The 20,852-nt window shown below is 39.9% G+C and overlaps 1 protein-coding gene across 4 annotated transcripts in view; it reads left to right on the forward strand.

Moving 5' to 3' along the window:
* grik4 (glutamate receptor, ionotropic, kainate 4) overlaps positions 1-20,852 on the forward strand; it is a 312,974-nt gene that overhangs the window by 184,310 nt on the left and 107,812 nt on the right. The gene's annotated exons all lie outside the window — the stretch shown is intronic.

The raw sequence follows: 20,852 nt of genomic DNA on the forward strand, positions 1-20,852 counted from the left end.
ATAGTAAAGTCCCTCTTTTTTTTTCCAACAACACAGCAGATGTGTGTATTGATCACCTCTGACTTGATAATGTCAGCTCCTTTTTAATCAAGCAGTCAAGAGTCTTTAATCTGTTATAGTAACATAAGTGTAAAACTGCCTCCTGGTCTCAGTTTCCCCAGTAGTCTGCGTGTGTGTTTCACTGCTGATACTGAGGAACTCTTTCGAGTTGACTTGGTCAGTGCCTTTGGGGATTTTAACTTTGAGGGATAAGAAATTAGTAGCTGCTGTATTTTATAGGGCAACATAAAGTAATCACTGCTGATATAACACAATAAAGAGATTGGAGGGGGTAGAGGGTTGAGAGATGTACTGTAGGGCAAGCTTTCTTAGTCACTTGCAGGCAAGAGGCTGCTGGAGCCAAATGGAGTTTCTGCATCTGCCAGCTGTGGACACAGTAAAGGGTTTCTAGAACATTTGCTTCCAAAGGAGTGAAAAATAGTTTTTGAGTGGTCTGCATGCAAATGACATCATTAAAACACACACTGCCACTGCCACTCCAGCTGCCAGGTCCTGTTGGTGAGTTTGCATAGGAGTATCGGGGTTCTCCTTATGTTCTAATGTGATCCAGAGCACAGGATCCTCGAGAAAATGCAAAGCTCCAAGTTAATAAGAAAATGTTTCTGTGTGACAAAGATCTCTGAAGGAGCCTGGAGTCACACATAATTGGTATTAGGAGGTACTGTGCAGTGCAATACTGACATTATGCAGTTCTTAAAAATGGATTATCCTGTTATTGTTTGTTGTTATGTGTGTTTGCTCAGTCATTCATATCCTAAACTGCTTAATAAGCATTGCAGTCAAATAAAACTGTATACTGTATATTGTACATACAATGCGTGTTTAGAGAAGCTGCACACCTGTAATGATATACCCCTCTATTCTGAAGGATATGGAGTGAGCATATAGTTAAGTTCTGTGGCCACAGTCTTATTGTAATAAGCCAGTAAAGAAAGAAATGCTTTTAATATTACAGCACATGGATTATGTGCTCCTATGATGTAACGAGTGGCTGAAGACCAGAGATTCCCATCGTTCATTGTTGAGAGAAGAAGGCTGCAGTAGCCAAGGATAGAATGTTTCATTGCTTTTGAGTGCTGACCATTAGATTCTGACACTAAAACCGAGAAGGAAGGGAGTTCTGTGGTTTGTAGAGTTACCTCTGCAGAATTTAAAAAGCTGAGAGCAAAACTCTGAAAATTTCAAAACAGACTGGTATTGCCTTAGGATAACCTCAGTGGAATTCCATGAGACTGAAAAAGTCTGAATACAATAGGAGCAAACGTGCACAGTTCTGTTTTTACCATGAGAGAAAAGACAAAGAAGGTGGCTTTGAATTACTTATCTTTAAAAACAATAAAATTCTGGGCACAGCAAGCCACATGCCGTGAAACACACTCCAAGCTCTGCGGCAGTGCTGAACAGATGTGGTTCACAGCATGCAGTGAAGAAGGACATTGCTATCAATAAACATTATGAAATGCCAGAACAATGAGAAGATGCTGTAGGAGCGATTTTGTGTTTAAAGGCATCATGTGCCCTGTGTGGAGGGGTGTTATTGAGAATGGAGCAGAGCTTGGCAGAATGGCAGAGGCTGTGCCAGGAACTTTGCCAGCTGTTCTCCACAGAGACGCTGTGGAAATGTATCGCAGCCCAGATCAAAGACCCCCCCCCCAAAAATGAGAATTTTTAAAAAAGAACTGGGCAATGTGCAAATTATGCTCCATAACCAAGTTCTGCACGGGAGCTCACCTTAAATTAGAAATGGCTATTGTAGATTCTGCTGCAGCTTTAGCATTTTTGTCTCTCCTGTTTCTATCATAATTGTACTATGGTGACGGAATACTCTGTTTCAGTGCACACACAGTTTCTCTGTCCTAAAAGCCTCCTGCTTTCAGACTCTCTTCGTTTATTATGGGAGAGGTACTTTAATTCATCTCACGGCCATCCCTGTCTCCCCTGCATCCAATGCCCCTCTTTCGGAACACGAACAGCAGAAATGCACCTGACTGTGGTGGAGCCCTTCAGGAGTGTGCCAAAGCAAAGCCCGCTTGATGAGAGGCTTGCGATTGGTGGGGGCAAGAAACTGTTTGTTTGTCAGATGCCGTCTGCTGATCTTCCATTGGAGCGGTGGCCATTGATGGCTCTCTCTCCTCAGTAGAGCCTTGGGAGAAAAGACTCACAGTGAGTCAGTTGGTATAGACTGTTTGGAAGATACAGAGAAACGCTCCAGGAAGTGTTTAGCTCACGGAGAATGACACACAAATTAGTGTCCTGCTATAAGTCTGGGAGAATGTCAGGCATGTTTGTGTTGTTTGGTTTAATGAGACAGCTCGGCCTGTAATGGAAACGTAATGAGTCTGCAATGAGGTAGGACAAATAAATAAAACATGGCGCATCTCTAGTACTGGAATCACTTTTCTGAGGCAACCGGCCTTAGTTTATCATTAGTCTGTAATCTAATAAGTTTCCCTATCACAAGCGATGCTGGGCATGCCTACGAGACAAGTGGCAGAGAATATAGACTTCTCCTTGCAGCTGACGGATTGTGAAGAACAAAAAATATAAAACTGAAAGTCATGTAGCTTAAATAGAGCCATCTCCTGCTTAGCTGTCCTGCATGCTAAGCCGCTAAGAAGTTATAGAGGAGTTTTTGAAGACAGGATCAATTCTACAGTCTTTGCAGGACACTCAAAATAGGCAGTGTGGGGAGAGAGAATTGGTGCAGCTTTCGTACAGTGTGTGTGACATTTAAGGCTCCCAGAGAGAGCTAAGACCTTCAATTGCTGTCAGTGCTGAAGAGATTCAGATGACAAAAAAACTAGCATTATTTTCAAAAGTGCACCTTCTTACTTTTCCTTTTCTGATGTGGCTGTGGCTGTTTGTTCAGCTCTAGCAGTCGTTCAACTCCAAAAGACAAGGGCACTGCTGAGCAAGTGCATTCTATTGCAAGCTCTGATCTCGCAAACCAAACATGCCATGCCACAGCAGCATGTCAGGCCCAGGCACTGGAGCAGTACGCCACCAGGCAGTGAGACGTTGCTTTGGGTTTAAAACAGATGTGTGTAAAAGCACACAGGATGGCAGTTGTCTGGATTTTTCTCTTAAAAAATAAAAGATAAGATTTCACTTGATAGCGTTTTTGCCGGATGAAATAAGTATGCCACTCACTTTCAAATACTCAAGAGCAGACATTATATTGCATATACTATAACATTGTACATTATACTTTGTATATTGGAGCAAAGCTAGAACTGCCCAGAAGAGCAGATAAGGCCAGAACATAATGCCAGATTGAAGAGAGGATTCTTGACTGCCAAAACAGGGTTTATTAGTCTAAACCAGCTGTCAGGTTCATAATACAGTACTGTATGATTTATTATTGGGCAGTAGTTGGGTTCCATACCTATAACCTGAAGGTTGTGGGTTCAAATCCCAGGTGAGACACTGCTGTTGTACCCAACGTGTAAGGTGCATCACCTGAATTGTTCCAGTAAAATAGCCAGTGGTAGAAATTAAGTTAGCCCAATAAAATATTAATGAGTAGCAATCAGTAATTTGTCAGACTGTGGCCCCGTAGTGGCGCCGACCTTAAAAATCTTCTCTCACTACCGCACCTGGAGTGCACTCTGCTTCCCCCGCATCCCCGGGACTGGCCGGATCAGCGCTGCTCGGTACTTGATCCATAAACAACAAGGCTAAAGACATTATCAAAGAAAAAAAACTGACCTCCTGTGCTTAACCGAAACCTGGCACAGACAAAACGATGGACTGCTGTTTCACCAACTAGTCCCTCCTGGGTATGGTTTGTTTGACCTTCCGCGGCTCTCGGGCAGAGGCGGGGGCATCGTTGTTATTTACAACCTTTTTTACAATCTAAGTCCTATAACTATACCTCCTCCCTGATCTTTTGAGTGCCTTGTTTTAAGTGTCTCTATCCCCCAATCTATTATCATTGCCACAGTTTATAGACCACCCAAATCCAGTGAAGCCTTCTTACTGTAGGTGAGTTTGCTGATTTACTCTCATTTTTATGCCTTAAGTTTAAAAGGATCCTCATTTTAGGGGGCTTTAATATACACATTGACTCAAGGTTTTCTAGTTTGGCTAAAGACGTCCTTTCTCTATTGGGATGTTTTGATCTTGCTCAGTTTGTTTGTACCCCTACACATAAAGTCCTCCCTCCTTATCCAACTTCTCTGGTTCCCTTCTCTCCAGCGTGTCTCTTCTTGACTCAGCATCCCTCAATAAACTAGTCACACATGAAACCCACCACATTTATTTTAGATCCCATTCCCACCACTTTATTTCAGTCCTGTTTCTCTTCTCTCTGTCCCATTGTCCTCAATATTATAAATGAATCCTTGAGCACTGGCATTGTACCAACGGTCCTCAAGACTGCAGCCATTACCCCCATGCCAAAGAAGCCTAACATGGCTCTCGACAATCTTAACAATTTTCGCCCCATCTCCAACTTACCCTTTCTTGCTAAAATTCTAGGATGTGCTGTCACATTCCAGTTACGTAACCACCTCATGACAAACAACCTTTTCGAACCCCTCGCATCTGGCTTCCATCAACTTCACAGCACAGAAACTGCCCTGATCAAAGTCACTAACGATCTTCTAAAAGCTTCTGATTCTGGTTCTCTTTCTATACTCATCCTTCTTGATCTCAGTGCTGCTTTTGACACTGTTGACCATGACATCTTACTTTCTCGTCTCGAGACTGTGTTTGGAATCTCTGACACTGCTCTCAATTGGTTCAAGTCTTACCTCACTGATCGCTGTCACTTTGTCTCTCTTAATGGTTATAGGTCTGAAATTGGTCTTGTTTAGTCTGGTGTACCTCAGGGCTCAATACTGGGCCCCTTGCTCTTCAGCATTTACCTGTTTCCACTTGGTCAGCTTTTAAGATTAGATGGCCTCAGCTATCATTTCTACGCTGACGATACTCAAATATACATCCATACCAAACCTGACACTGATGTGGCTGTCTCTAGTATATCTAATTGTATCTCTGACATAAAAACTTGGATGACTCAGAATTTGACAAGACTGAATTCATGCTTATTGGCATCCCCCATCAACTTTGTAAAGTAAATCCTGCAACCCTATCTGTAGATGGTTCTGTACTTGAGCTTCAGTCTAAATTGAAAAACCTTGGGGTGATATTCGATTCTGGCTTAACATTCGACCCACATGTGCAGCATATTGTCAAAACATCTTTTTTCACCTCAGAAATATTGCTAGACTACGCCCTATGCTATCACTAATTGTGGCTGAAAAGCTGATCAACACATTTGTGTTCATTCGAATTGACTATTGTAATGCTCTACTCGCTGTGGTATCTAAATCTACTCTGAACAAACTGCATTATGTCCAAAATTCAGCAGCCAGAATCCTTTACTTTGGTTCCATTCTTCACCCCTCTGCTTTTCCTAGTACCACCGTCCACGGTTTCCTATGTATATTTTAATTGTTTTTTATTATTATTATTGAAGCCTGCTGTAAATCATAAATACAGACTGTGGTAACAGAGACATCATAAAACCTCCCAAAGTCAGGTGTAAATTAGAATTGAGCCCAGCAGTAATTTTAAACTATACTGTTTGCTTTCCGTGAATGTTTGTGCATTAGCTCTAATTTAGTTGCTGATTAAAAACCACAGTACAAAGCAATTTGCCTTTAAGTCAAGATGAATAAATGTTTACAAGTGACCTGCGTATATTCAGGCATTTACATTCAGTTACTCCTTATTTATTTGTTTGGTTGATTGTATTGGCTTTTCCTACTGAAGCAGGCAATCTTAATTTTCCCCACAACCTTAAACTCTATAAACCTTCATTGAGATCCACTGGCCTGTCTTTGCATCCAGCTCACATCTCCTAAAAGGGGGCACCTTCAGCTGTGCTGCCAAAGTAATTACGTCATTAATTATGTCTTTGTGAAGCCCTGCAGGTTACTTCTTTCACCCTCCCGCCATCTCACAGATAATTCATGATCACAGTACTGGGGAGAAGTTACATTGCATTGTGATATTTGGTAAGCATGGGTTTCATTAACCTAACTGGTGGGAGTGGGGCAGTGTTTCGCTCCTAGTATTTATTATTCCCAACAGGTAAACCCATCTTGGTAATAAGATAACACATAAGCAGGGATTCTCCAGCGTGCACTTAACAGTATCACGATGGGAGAGACGAAATTGGAAGTACGCTTTTATTTGTCATGCAGTTGTGGAATATTGACTTCTGCCTCCTGCCCAGCGTGTGGTTCTTCTCTCTGTGCTTCAGTTGCTGCACTATTGACCACATGCTCAGGATGAGCACCTCATGAGCTGACTTTGGTGCTGTCTGGGCTAGATGGGTTAGGCCCTCCTTGTGTTTGTTAAAAAGCACTGTACAAAGAGAAATAAAGAAAGCAGGCCTGCCCTAAAAACTGTGGTTAGAGGTCCCAAATTTATAGCTAAATCTATATTTAAACTTATTTTGAGTAGAGTTCTATATTGCCTTCCTAATTTGTACACTCCCAGCAGGTCCTGCTGCAAGGGCTTTGATCTCAGGCTGTGCTGTAGTTCTACAGTAAGTACCTTGGGTTCATACAGGCACTGGAGAAGACAGGAACTTAGACTTTCTGTGCAAGATCATACAGAGTGCAAAAACTGCTCTGCAATCCAGGACATTTTATTTTTCCATTTCCTTAGTGGAATTCACATTAACTGTGGGCCGGTGGACTGCTGGGGTAATTATAAGCATGCTTATCTAAGGCATATCTTTGTTTGACTGCTGTTTTGAACCTCAGTAATTGCCTGTAGATAGCAGTTGTGATTAATGGAGTGAGGATTAATATCTTGATTTTTTTATTAATGTGCATCACAATGTGTTTGTTCTGCACCGCCTTCGCAGTCAAGTCTTTTTAGGAATTAGAATCCCAAAGGATGTGGATAAAATTGTGCTTGAATCGGTCATTTCAGGAGAAGGGAAAACGGTAACGTTGCCCTGAATTCACGGCCCTCTGCTGTGCCAGTTCTCTCATCTCTGCAGTTAATAGTGTCATGTTAAATCTTGGAAAAAGTGGTATTACGTCTTAGGAGTTTACACTGCTTCACTTTTAGAGCATGAAAAAGGTTAAATAGGTTCAGCCCATCTAGTAAATTTGCTATCAAGTATCCAAAGGATCCCATCCAATAGGTTTTTGAAAGAAGCCAGCTTATCGGCTTCAACAACAGGGCAGGTTTGCAGTTCTGTAGATTGGTACACTCTTGGAAATTGTGCACCAGTCTTTGAGACTTCTGAAGTGATATGGAGACTAGCAGAGCCGTGAGGCAGTGGGAAGTATAATTATGTATGGCATTCAGGGGATTTAGCACCTCTGATTTAACATTAGTTTTTTTGTTTTTGTTTTTTCTAAACCCAGCTCCACCCACCAACTTTGGAGAACTTCTTTATTTGTATTGATTTTTTTCACTCTCTCATTTGTGTTCTTATTAGACAATAAAAAAAATCTTACATTCAGGAAAAAATATTAATTAAAAAACATAACACTGAACATCCAGTGCCATTCAAGAATGTCTCTAATGGGCCCCAATAATTCCTATACTCATTAAGTTTCCCCTGTAAATTATATGAAATGTTTTCAAATTTAGCTTGTGATACAGCCTCTTTAATCCATTATTTGTACGACGGTCCTGTACTGTCCACCCATTTTTGCAATATTATTTTTTTGCGGTATGACAGAGTCTGTTTAAAATTTTGTACTGAAGCAGTTCATGTATACATGTAGCTCTAAATGGATAACTAACATTATGCCACACAGTATCCCAGTCTATGTCCTCTGACCTTACACAGAGATTGGCTGTCCTCTGAGATGCACAACTTTTAAAAGACTTGTCTGACCTTACATTGAGAAGGTTGTAAAATGTCCCAGCCTTCACTTGTATGTTAGTCTGGAATAGTGTATTGCGGTAATTATCCAGTTCTTGTTTTAATTCACCTAACGGAAAGGTTTAAGACGGTAAACTTTTAAGTTTTGTGTAATTTAAAAATGATTTTGCTGGAAGAGGTGTTTGATGAGATAATTCAGAAAAGGACAACAATTTATCTCTAAATAATGGTTGATCTGCAAATAATGAGGATTCATAAGATAACATTTTATTGCAGCTTTTTAATATTTTAAAAGAAGAACAAATTGGTGTTTCCATTAAAGATTAAGGACATACAGTACCTTGCTATAATACAAACCTTCTAAGGAGATACCTAGCTCCGATGCTGTATCATGCTCAGTTTGTACCCAATCCTTTTCTCTTTCTGCTTTAAACCACTCCTTTGCCTGAGCTGAGCCAAATGCCAAGTAATAATGATAACAATTAGGTAGGTCTAACCTACCTTTATTTTTTGCTGCACTAAGTCTTTCACAAGAACAACGAGCTTTTTTCCCTTTCCAGACCACCGATGTAATCGTTTTATGCAGTGCCTCAAACCATTTCTTGACAATCTCTACAGGTAGCATTCTCAGTGTATCATTTACTTTAGGTAGTATTGACATCTTGACTATATTAATTCCAACTCACATGGAAATAGGTAAACATCTCCATCTGAGTATGTCCCCATTTATTTTATTTAAAGAGTATCTTTAATTAACATCTCTGGTAGCTTTCAAGCTAGACTTTATTCACAGCCCCAGATACCCTATCTCTGTTGTAACCCGTACAGGGTGAACAATCTTATGATTCAATGATAATGAATTGAGATACATAAGCTCTGTTTTGCTCATTAATAACCTGACATCTTACCAAAACTTTCAATGACATCTACTGATGCTGAGATTGGTTTGTGCAAATCTGTTAAAAACAGTATCACATCATCAGCATAAAGAGCAATCTTACAAACATTTTTATGAACACCTATACCTTTTTTCTGGACTGATGCTCTTATTTTGCAGGCTAAAGGTTTGAGTGCTAAATTAAATAGTAAAGGTGAAAGAGGATACCCTTGTTTACACCCTGTTAGTCATTATAGATGCCTGTGGACTGCGATATAAGATTCCAACCCAGTTAATAAAATACGGACCATAACCAATCATTTTTAGCACATTAAATAAGTACTTCCATTCAACTCTGTCAAAGGCCTTCTCAGCATCCAGTGTGCATATAGCTTATGTTGATTTACTGAGTTTAGGATGATAAATCAAATTAAACGGCTTTCTTGTATTATCTGAATAATAAATTCTTTGTAAATGCTGTTTGATATACATTTGTTTAACATTATATTTCTGATTATCTGCTCCAGTCACTGACAGTATAGCTTTACTGGAGTGACTGAAAAGTTTGGAACATCAGGCTATAAGGAAACTGGTAACAAACAGCAGCTACTGTATGAAGGCAACTTTGTTGATAACTGATAGACCAAAGCGTACCAACTCAAAGTCATTTGATTTTTGCCAATATGCAATGTACAGTATGTGGGTAAGATTTTCATGCCGATTTTCCCTCAGCCGAAGAAAAGGATTTAAAATGAGTGGATATCAATTAATTAAATCATTTTGGAGTAATGGCTTCAATAAATCATAATATAAATCATTAAATAAATTAAATAAATCATAAAGTCACTAAATCAGGTGTAGGTATGGAAGGCCTACTTCACTGACTACTCTTCATCGTTTCTTCCAGTTTCCTACAAAGGAATTGCTATTCAAATACACTCCTCTATATTTAATTATGTTGATGTGTTATAAATGGGCTCATTAAACAACCATTCAAGTTAATGGACACATTTCCCTTTTTAGCAATACGGTTTGAATTTGTAAACACAATGAATGGAGGCGGCATTATATCCAGATTGAACTACTGTACAGTATGTCATTCAGTGGGATCTCAAATGTGTGCAGCTTCTGACATGTGAAAGCCAGCATCTTCACTGTCGTAAAGGAAGAAACAGTGCTTGTGACAGGGGTGCCCCTGGTCTCATCAGTCATGCTGAGTAGATTTTGCAAAGCCTTATTATAGACCGTGGCACACCTTCATTAAGGTTTTCATTTGCTAGGCATTGATATGTGATTTTTTAAAAAGGACAAACAAACTCTTGCTGTTACAAAATTAAAAACAATTTGCCTGTGGTACATTTTAATTTAGCATCCTTAATTATTTATAGAACAAGTTACCACTTTGCTGTGCTGTTTCTTTAGCAAACTTGCAGCAAACAGATGGAGCTGTGGTTCACAACAAGGGTGTGTCCTCAAGCTTCTTTATGGTTGCTGGATTTGTCCTCCACTATCTTTAGTGCCAGTGACCGAAATATTTCAGCTTTCTGTCTGCTGCGAGTGAACAGAAAACACACTCTTGGAACCCCAAATCTCACAAATCATAGATGAGGCTGTAGATACTTCCATTGGGGAGTCTAACTCAACTAGTTTTGGAAGTGCTGCACATCATTTACTGCTTGAAAAATATTAGTTTTCATTGTGTTAGCAGCAGAAATCCTTAAAAAAAGTTTTTTTTTTCTATTTTTTGAAAAACAAAAAAATACTTTAAAACTCATTTAGGGAGTCTGTTATTCACAGAGCTGTAATTAGATATTATCTCTGGTGCCAAATGATAAATTGGATCGTAGTTTAAAATAATTGTCTGCTGTTGAGGAATTAATTTGGGGTGATTAGGCTACTTCATTGTGCTGCAGTTACAAGCTGAATTGGCTGGGAAGAATAATGTACCCATAAGCCAGTGCTAACCCCTGGGGAGTTTATTACATCAAGCCCGTTATACTAGTATGAAAGAGAAACCAATTGAATGCAGGCAACTGCAATGCTCTGTCACACAACCCATATGATAAAGACAAAAGCTTTGTGCTTGGTGCAGTGCATCTTTGCAATGCACTGTATTGAATTGAAGGTATCTTATAATTACCCCCTACCCCCACCTCCCCCCAGACCCAAGAACAGGAGAGTGGTTTAAAAAAACAGATTTTATGTTTTAATGGTTTTGATTTCTTGGATAAACAAAAAAAACACTGTGTTTTAAGGCAGCACCAGTTCTCTGTCATGAGGCCTGTACCTTGAAATTACTCTGCAGAACAGCAGGTCAACAGTAATAAAGCAATTGCTGCAGCAGTGCAGTTGTCTTAGAAGATATGGAACCTGATTAATACTTTTGTAGAGTCATGGATAGCAGTGTAAATTGGGAAAGGAACACGAAGCATAAAAATTATGAGCGAGACTCAGAATCGCTCCGTTTGCTGCAAAGCAAACCTTCCTGTAGGAGTGTATAACGTTGGGAAAAGTTTAAGGGTGCAGGGAAAATGTTAAGCTGATTGTGCTCTGCCTGTCCTGCTGAGCGGCAGTTTACACAGGGCCTCCAGTGATACTGATAGCCATACAGGAGCACGCATGTCTGGTGGTGGCTACAGTCTGAAGCCATTAGATCTTTGCCTGTGAGCTAAGCTTAATGGCTGGCCAGGGGGGAGTTCTTGACACAAGGAAAACAGCGCATTTCCAAGCCTGAAAAGGTTTCATATGAAGTCAGTGCTCATTTAAAGGCTTTTGTATATTTTCTTATGCATTTATGTTTGTACGGTTCTCCCTGTATGCAGCCAGCAAAGATAATTAAATCTTTCCTTTTTTTTTTGTTCTTTAGTTTAATAAACAAAACCAACGTGCTTCTTGTTAGGGTATGCTGTGCCAAAAGAATAGTGCTAGATAGTATATTTTAATGGCACACTTTCAGGGAATCAATTATATTTTATAGGCCTCTCTTTCATCATGGGCACTGTCTCAGAGTACTTTAACGGTGAGTTGTTAGACTTGGGCACAATAAAATTAATTTAAGCGAGTTATGATTTCAGGAGGACCATGAGTGTAGGTAAAATCTGAGAATAAATCATTTTGTCAAATCCATAGATAATGAGTTAGATACAAAGCTCTTTAATATTAAAAAAAACTGCACTGAATGTACTAAATGGCCAGTCTGCTGGTAAATCGGTGGTATTGAAAAGTTGGAGTAAATCAGCAACCAATGTGTGACTTGATAATTCACCCTAAGGATCTGCCACAGGGTACAGAACTGTCTTTCTTTGTATATTCTGAACTTGGCTTCCATTCCATTGAGCATAACCCATTATGATTACAGCTTCTCACAATTGTATTTCACAGATTGCCCAATATAAACTAGCATCTGTAGATCCAGGAATTCAGACACCCAGGGGTGAAAATCCACAGGGATTGGGCCATAATGATTTGCTAACCAGGTTGGTCTTGATTAAATCAGATATCTGCTTTTTGCAAAAAAATCCAATGGTGGATTAAATACATAATGTCAAAGGTTTAATATCTTGAAAAATAAATACTTTGTGGTCATGCCAATACTACAGACATAGTTGGTATGCAGGTTAGGAGCAAAATAATCATTAGTCCTTCAACGTGGAAAAAACCACAACTGCAATGATCAATGGAAGACAAACTTAACTTTAATTTCTATTTTATCACTTTCCTTGTTAGGTATTTCTTATTAAATGTGTTTTTTTTTCATACACAGTACGTGACTAGACAAACTACCATCAGTGATAAATCTACAGTTAGAGGATCTTAAATAATATGGAGTCAGACCAGTTGTGGACTGGCAGGCATCTTCTGGCTCTCCAGGAGTAAATTCAGAAGCTCAGCTTTCTGTAACTCTGCTCTGTGGACTGGGAAATGATAAACACTGGGCCCAACATTCAGACACCAGTGAACGTAGCCTGATCTGGATTTAACTCCAATCTACAAGGGCACTGGCACAAGGATTAGAATTAGCTTTCTGTGTCATTTAGCCTTTGATTTTTAACAGTGAGGATCCTCTGAGAATCGGGAGAACAAGGCTATTGTCTAATCCAGCCCTTTCATTACAGATCCTGGTTTCACCATTCTGCAAGTGGTATTCTGACATTTCTGTTGAGTTTCATAGTTCATACGCAAATCCCACCCTTGCACATCCAACATTCAATCAAATAAAAATAAAAATGTTTCTCCAATGAAGAAAGTGTGAGTAATGTCTTACCTATCCTAGCAACTGACACTCTATAATAGGTAAATAAAAATAAAGCTACATCTTGCCAGAAACGAATAATAATAATAATAATAATAATAATAATAATAATAATAATAATAATAATTCCTTACACTTATATAGCGCTTTTCTGGACACTCCACTCAAAGCGCTTTACAGGTAATGGGGACTCCCCACCCCCACCACCAGTGTGCAGCCCCACCTGGATGATGCGACGGCAGCCATAGTGCGCCAGAACACTCACCACAAGGGTGAAATTCATGCTGTCGAAATTCAGCAGCTGCTCCCAGGCCTTGCTGGTGAGCAACCAGTAGGCCAAATCCAGCAGCTCATTTAATGTTAAACCAGGCTCCTTAACTCCACAAACATCACAGTCCCAAGCTGTGGATTAATTACTCGGCTGCTCCAGATCCCTCAGCTTTGTCTGTACACAGACTTTAATCACAGCTTCCATCAGACACAGGCAAATGGTGCCTTGGAGAAGTGCTTCAGAATGATGCCCAGCTTAACTTTTAAGAGAGAGATGTTTAAAGGAGTTTCTGGGTTGCGTATAAGACTGATTCTTGTTGAAATCCAAGTCTTATGGAGTTCAGTTTTGATGTAGGGTAGTGTTCAAAAATTGATGTCCAGTGGTCTGTATTATCTTGGAGAGAACTGGGTCTTTTTTACAAAGTTTTCTATGCCCAAACTTCTGTTGAAGAGGTCAGATTCTTGGGTTAAGCAGAGGATTTTTTCCTGATGTTTTGGGCCTGGCTGCTTTTATTTGAGGTTCTTTAACTCTCTGTTCCACAGAAACAGGTGCATTGTAACCCTGAGTCAGAACTTGTTCATCTGTCAAAGTCGGACTGAATAGCAAGTGTTATTTGCTTTGCAATCTGGCAGCATATTTCATTAATAAATAACTGTTAACAATACTTTGAAAAGTTAAGTTACTTTGGAGAAGCCTAGGAGATGCAAAAAAATTAAGTTGCGTTTTCTATTAAATGAAATAGTCTTTCTTAAGACGTGTGATTTACAGTTACATATTTATGATAATTAAATATTCCAATTTCAACAAGGTGTGAAATGATTCTTCATGGCAGAGAGATTCTGTTTGCTTATTTATTTCATGTAGTTGAATGCTCACTTAAGAGGATAAGGTGATGTCTTTTTTGGCGCCAGAAAACAGATGTGGTATTTAAGCAAATCAGGAAAAAAAAAATGAAAATCCTCAGCTTTTACAGATTCCTAGTATAATACGAAGGAGTCATACTTTTGTACTTGGTGAACAGTGCTCAGCCAACAGTTTAAGAAAATTCCATAAGAGGTGATAAGTGCAGTGTTTGAAGTGTAAATAACAGTTTGTAACATTGTCAGCACTTTGTCAGCATTTCCAATATGATTGCACGAGAATTGTCTTGGGATGTTTCTGTTAAGTGAATGTGAAGCAGTCTGCTTCTGTGCCTAATCACATGGAAATGTTAACAGCTTGATCTTTAACTCCTGCAGTCAGATAGGCATTTGCTTTAGCTTGTAAAATTCTGTTGTTGAAGCTGAAAAAACAGGTGATTGGCTGAACAAGGTTTCTATGAGCACATGGTGAATTTTGGCTCCAGGGCACATGTGTTCTAGAACTACTGTGAAGAGGCATGTGACCTGTTGTGATTGTTTAACCAGAGTGAAATGAGCATATATGTTCCTGATGCCATAACTGTCAACAATGAGCAAAATAATCCCAGATGGAGTTAGATTGCTTATCACTGATCACTATCTTTTAAACATTTAAACTCTGATGCATTGGTTTCTAATTAGGAAATGTTTTGTGAATGAACTAGAGAGTAAATAACTGGTGTTGATAGGTGCCACACTGTCAAAATAAACCTTTCCCCACACAGTAAGAACATTTTTATAGCTTTAGAGAAAATAAGGGCATTTAAACTAGGGGAGGAGCCACAGGGAAACTGGCCCAGCATCTTTGGGAAAAAAACATTTTTTCATGTTTTGCTATTCGCCTTTAATTATTTTCCCAGTGTACTGAAAATATACAAATATGCTGCTTGTGTACTTGTGTTCATTGTACAGTAAATGAGCAGATGCACTAAAAGTACATAAGGCTGCAGGTTTAGGGTAATGTGCTGAATTCAGTTTACTGGTTTGATCTCTTTTTTTTCAAAAGAAAGCTCTTTTGTAAAGAAGATAAAAGATTTCCACAAAGGCTCTTATTGCTTGACTTTTTCTTGTGCTGTTAGTTGTTGTGAAAATCTGTATTTCCATGTAGAGAAGAATGACATATTACTTTTTAAGCTGAAAATCAATTTTAATACCTTAGGTAAGGGAGCAATATCAAATAAGAAATCACCAAGACAGAAAATATAGCGTTCGATGCTTTTTGAATGAAACACGTGTGTTCAGATAGTATCAACATTAAGACAGTAAGCAGATCTCAAAGGAAAGCTATTCTGAAGATAATGATCCTAGAAGTGTGTAAAAAAGGACAACATAATGAGAGGTAAAAACACGCTTTTAAACTGAAGAAGTTGGCCATTAAACATTACTGCTGACCTTGAAATAATTCCTGTCTCTGCTCTTTAATAAAATTGGCCTGCATTTTAATGAGTACTAAAAATATCTCCCTTTCCTTTTTTGAGCACACCAAAGGAGAACAATCATTAGAATACTAATACCTGGGATATTAAAGCCCATTAGCTTAATAGAACACCCCTGAATGTAAAGTTGCCTGACTTTTTTATGAAATTATGCTGATCACATTGGCTCCCTGTTCTTAACAGTTTAGGAGCACCTTGTTTGTTTTGTCCGTGAGATTAAAAAACATCACTTTTGACCTGTCAGAGCCCTGTAGGCTTACAGAGGCATGAGTGAGAGGCGCTCCTCTTCTCCATTTAATGCTGACTTTCTCATAAGTGGAAGAGTATGTCTGCACGTTCTCATTCTTGTACAGTACAGGAGTTGTCACTGTCAACCTTTAAATAACTGGTAATTCCAAACTGCGTGCATTAGATATTAAAAGATATTTAACAGCTGTGTATGAGTGTTAAACAGTTCAAGAAGAATAATTGGGAATTTGACAAAGATAATTTGGGAGTGGCATAAAAAAGGGAAGACTGTCAAAAGGCACAACGGAACTTAATTTATATTACTCCCTCCCCTCCCCAGCCACACACAGGGGAGGATGAAGTCTGCTGAACTTGACACTGACTTCCAGATCTTCCCTCCTGTTTATCTATGTATCTATACATTTATGTGTCTGTTTCCAAATGTCTTTTCTTATCAGCCAGGACCCTAAGGTCTCAGCTGTTACAGGTCCTAGCTCTGCTAGAATCTGGAATTTTGATACGTTTCAAGCAACGTGTAAAGACATCCATATTCATACCTGGTCGTGGTATTGACCTGACGAATTTCTTTTTTGGGGTCTGCTTTTACCTTTTTTTCCCTAACATCCTTTGAGTAAACTGTGCTATTTACATTTACATGGCATTAGAATAAAGTAAAGCTTGTCCTTATAGTACATGAATGTGTTTTGCCACAGAGACAAAACTACAGTGTGGGAAAGGCACATGAGGTTAGATTGAAATAAGTAAGGCTTAATGCTTGGTATCATTTAAAGCAGTCATGCTTTATTAGGAGGTTTCTGTCTCTGCTGCCTCAGTAACATATCAAAATACAGATGAAAACAAGTTGCGCCTGTAAGTATTTCTAAGCAGCCTGTAATTGCAGAGAATTGAATTCTGCTTATCTCCGGGCACTGGTGCCATGGAATTGAGTTGCGCTTTCAAGTCGCCACACCAAAAGATAAAGAAAACTTCCTCGTTCCGAGCTGTACAGCGGGGTAAATACCAGTACAGTCGTTCACCAGATGCATTATTATGGATTCAATTAAATAAAACTCTTCTTCAGCAGTTCAAATACCATGCGTCAGAAAAGAGCTGAGGTCTGGGAAGACCCGTTAATTAGACAAAAAACTAACAAACAGAAGGAAATTACACCGTACTCCCAGGAGATGGAAGAGGTTCGCTTACAGGATTGTAGGTAATAATGGTGTCTAATGGTTTTCTGTTCCTCTGATGGCTCCCGCCCACTAACGTGGTATCTCCAGTGTGAGGGAGAGCAGCAGGAGCTCGGTAGGGTTTTAGGATTTGTGGGAGACCTGTGCAAGTAGGTACGAGTGTGGTACCTGTCCCATCCATGTTTCCTTACAGCAGGGATTAGCTCCATTCTGCCTAGCTTTTAGGCTTGAGTGTGGAGTTAAAAGCTACCAGACAGATATCACTGAGTTACATTAATTAATTTAATTATAATAATTGCTTACACTTGTATAGCGCTTTTCTGGACACTCCACTCAAAGCGCTTTACAGGTAATGGGGACTCCCCTCCACCACCACCAATGTGCAGCCCCACCTGGATGATGCGACGGCAGCCATAGTGCGCCAGAACGCTCACCACACACCAGCTATCAGTGGGGAGGAGAGCAGAGTAATGAAGCCAATTCGTAGATGGGGATTATTAGGAGGCCATGATTGGTAAGGGCCAATGGGAAATATGGCCAGGACACCAGGGTTACACCCCTACTCTTTTCGAGAAACGTCCTGGGATTTTTAATGACCACAGAGAGTCAGGACCTCGGTTTTACGTCTCATCCGAAGGACAGCGCCTGTTTGCAGCATAGTGTCCCTAACTATACTGGGGCATTAGGACCCACACAGAGCGCAGGGTGAGCACCCCTTGCTGGCCCCACTAACACCTCCACATTAGAGACCTATCCTTCATTACCTCTGGCCATTTTATAATAAAACCCCCAAAATGTTGGTTTACATGTGTTATACATAAATGTAGAAATGGTAGGTTTAGTAGAGTCCTGTTCTTCAAAGCTAATAAAAATGCAGCGTGTCACTGCACCCTGAAGTGTTAGAGGCATACCAATGACTGTGCCTGTGCTAGTCTGAAGGGCTTCAGGTTGAAGTAACTTTCCTCCTGTCATTCTACTTCAGTACATGTGTGCACCAGGGGATCCAGCTCACTGGGGGACACTGTTCTTTTTTTTTCTTTTGCAGCCTGAAGTCTGCGGTAACTGTCATCACTTACCCTGTGAGGCCCTCTAATGAGCCCAGAGCATTTAGTTTATAAAGAGAGAAGAGGAAGACCAGAGGAATCAATCCCTTCACCAGGGAGTGCTCTGTGAGGTCCCTGGCTGCCTGTATGCCTGTTTGTATGGGCAGCTTCCACCAAAGTGAAATATTAATAACGACAGCTGCGTGGGAAGGGGGAACACATGGCATCTGCAGTTTCTTTCTGTACTGGAATCTCATTGAATACAAAGGACTTATTTAGGGTTATTAAAAAAGCCCCTGTGGGTGAATCCCAAATTATGTATCTTTAATGTAAGAATGACCAAGTGCTCAGTCCTTCAGATTAGAAAGACATTTTTATTGCTATTTTGGCACCTTGCATTGCTCATTCATAGGGAAGGTTTTGTACAAGTGCTTTTAAAGCTGTTATCCTAGGTGTGACTGTTGATCACTGCCTGCTGTTCAAACTCTTATTTAAGGGATAGTGGGTACAGACTAAGGTAGGTCAAGTTTAATGCTGAATCTTCCCGTCTATTCCTGCATGATTCTTTAGCATGGCCAGCTCCTCCGTTAATCAGACAAAGAAAATCATTAGCCTTAACAAAACAAAAAAATATGCCTTATATGGTTTAATAACTTGAATAGCTGACTCTGATGGTAGGAATATACTTAAAATAATGCTTCGATTTCCATTCCCGTGTGTGCTGGATTGTCTATGAGTAATCACATTTCCAGGACCTCCCTTCATCTCTTACCCTGCCCTGCTCTGGGCTGACTGGGTTAGCCCTCTCCACTGTGAGAAATGACACTTGCAATATCCAGCAAGCGCTTAAATGCCAAGAAACACCCTCTAGGAATCTTGCACTGCCCCAGGGCTAAAGCAGCTCCAGAGCAGGAATGGGGCAACATTCTCATTCCAACATCTTTAAACCTGAATTGTGTTATTCAGAAGTAGGAGGAAATTCAATAATAAAATTAAAATCACTTTGACTACAGCAAATTACATTTAATTTTAGATACTGGACATAATGGGAACCTTTCAAAAGTCTCAGTGAGAACAGTGCACACGCAAAATTGCAAAATCAGTGTGACCCACTTCTTCATGCACTGACAAGAAGACAGACAAGGCTGTTAGATTTCTGCAAGGTTTGTCTCTGCCTGTTGGAAACCAGAACAAACAGGTTTTCTGTGGGTCACTGGACTGGTTATCACAATATCCCAGGCGGAAGATTGCTTCATTGCATTTAACCTTTGAGGCTGAGCACGAATCCAGCTTTTCTTCTCTCTCAGCTTCTAGATGATGGAGCAGAGTCTGTGAACTCCATCCAAAACCCACAGGTCTAGTCCCCATGTTAGCTGAGCCATGCCCCAGTACCAGGAAATATTCGGGTACATCAGAGACTTAACAAGTCACCTTCTGCATTTCTTGTTACTGTGATGTTTCCCACAAAGCAGCATTCAGTGCAGTATTCAGTACATTAGACAATCAGGGTTTTGGTTTTCTACTTACTGTACCTTGTTTGTGATCTTGAGTTGGAAGTAGACTGTCAGTGGAGGATGAATTATGTAGAAAGTAAACAGTAGAAAGCATTGGGCCTCATTTAAATGAATGCACAGATTCTTGGTAAACCCGATCAGCGTAGCTGGACATTGAAGGGAAGTCATAGGGTCAGTGAATTAAACAGTACTGGAGAAATATTCATTCAGTATTTTTTTCAGGAATTGGATGATCAATTGTGGATGTTTTTGGTGTCAAGGGGAATATCATTTTACTGCAGGGACCAGCCTTTAGGATCAGACATGTCAAAATACTGTACGAAACCATTTCACTTGGTCAAGAGCAAATAAAACTCATTAAACATGGACCGGTTATTTATGGCTGTAAGCTTGAGGCTCCTTTATTTAAATGAGAAATGTTGTGACTTGTTGTTGTTGTTTTTTAACAGCAAAGCAACTAACTATGTCCTGAAGGCCTTCACAAGTCTAGGCCTGGTGAAGGGCTCCCCCTAATCACAAACTTACCGTGTTCTGGGTTTGTTATGGAGTATGGTAACTGAACTTAAGTGGTCTAGGCCGTTTCAACATCCTTAGCAAAGGTGCAACTCCAGCCCTCCTTGAAACCCTTGTCAAACCCTTGATTTTAATTTCGACAGAGAGTTCTTATTTCAACCCAGTGTTACCCTGGTATAGCGATTCATGTGCAAGTTTGTTTTTCTATCAATTTGTTTGGTAACTGAATCTTTTACATTGAAAAACCTTCTTCTAAGACCAAGTGCACAAGCTTCCATTTTATCAGCCGGTGGCATAAGCTTGGGCCTCATTCTGGGCTGAATTCCCACTGTTCCCACTGGCCATCTGCCTTCTTTCTCCAATGAAAGAGGAAAATGTCATTTTGTTCCCACCTATAATCTAAACCTCTTTTCACTCAGAGCAGGTGCAGTTCAGAGCAATTCGCAAAATATTACAAATGTAAAGATAACAGACTTTTCCTACATACGCAGCATCTGTCTTCCTTTGCCATTGTCTACTTTTCGGCAGGGAGCTGTTACTAATTCCTTTTCCCATAACATCTTTTTCTTGTAACGTCTCAGTTTCTCAAGAGCAGCTCAAACATTTATTCATCACCAATGTTTAGGAGAGTCTTACCTGTGCCACTGCTTGTGGAAATGTGTGCAGTTCAGGCTCTTGAGTGTCTGCTTAATCAGGAGGTGTCCATTT

This window comes from Lepisosteus oculatus, chromosome 23 (genome assembly GCF_040954835.1).
Source record: "Lepisosteus oculatus isolate fLepOcu1 chromosome 23, fLepOcu1.hap2, whole genome shotgun sequence".
Lineage (NCBI taxonomy): Eukaryota > Metazoa > Chordata > Actinopteri > Semionotiformes > Lepisosteidae > Lepisosteus > Lepisosteus oculatus.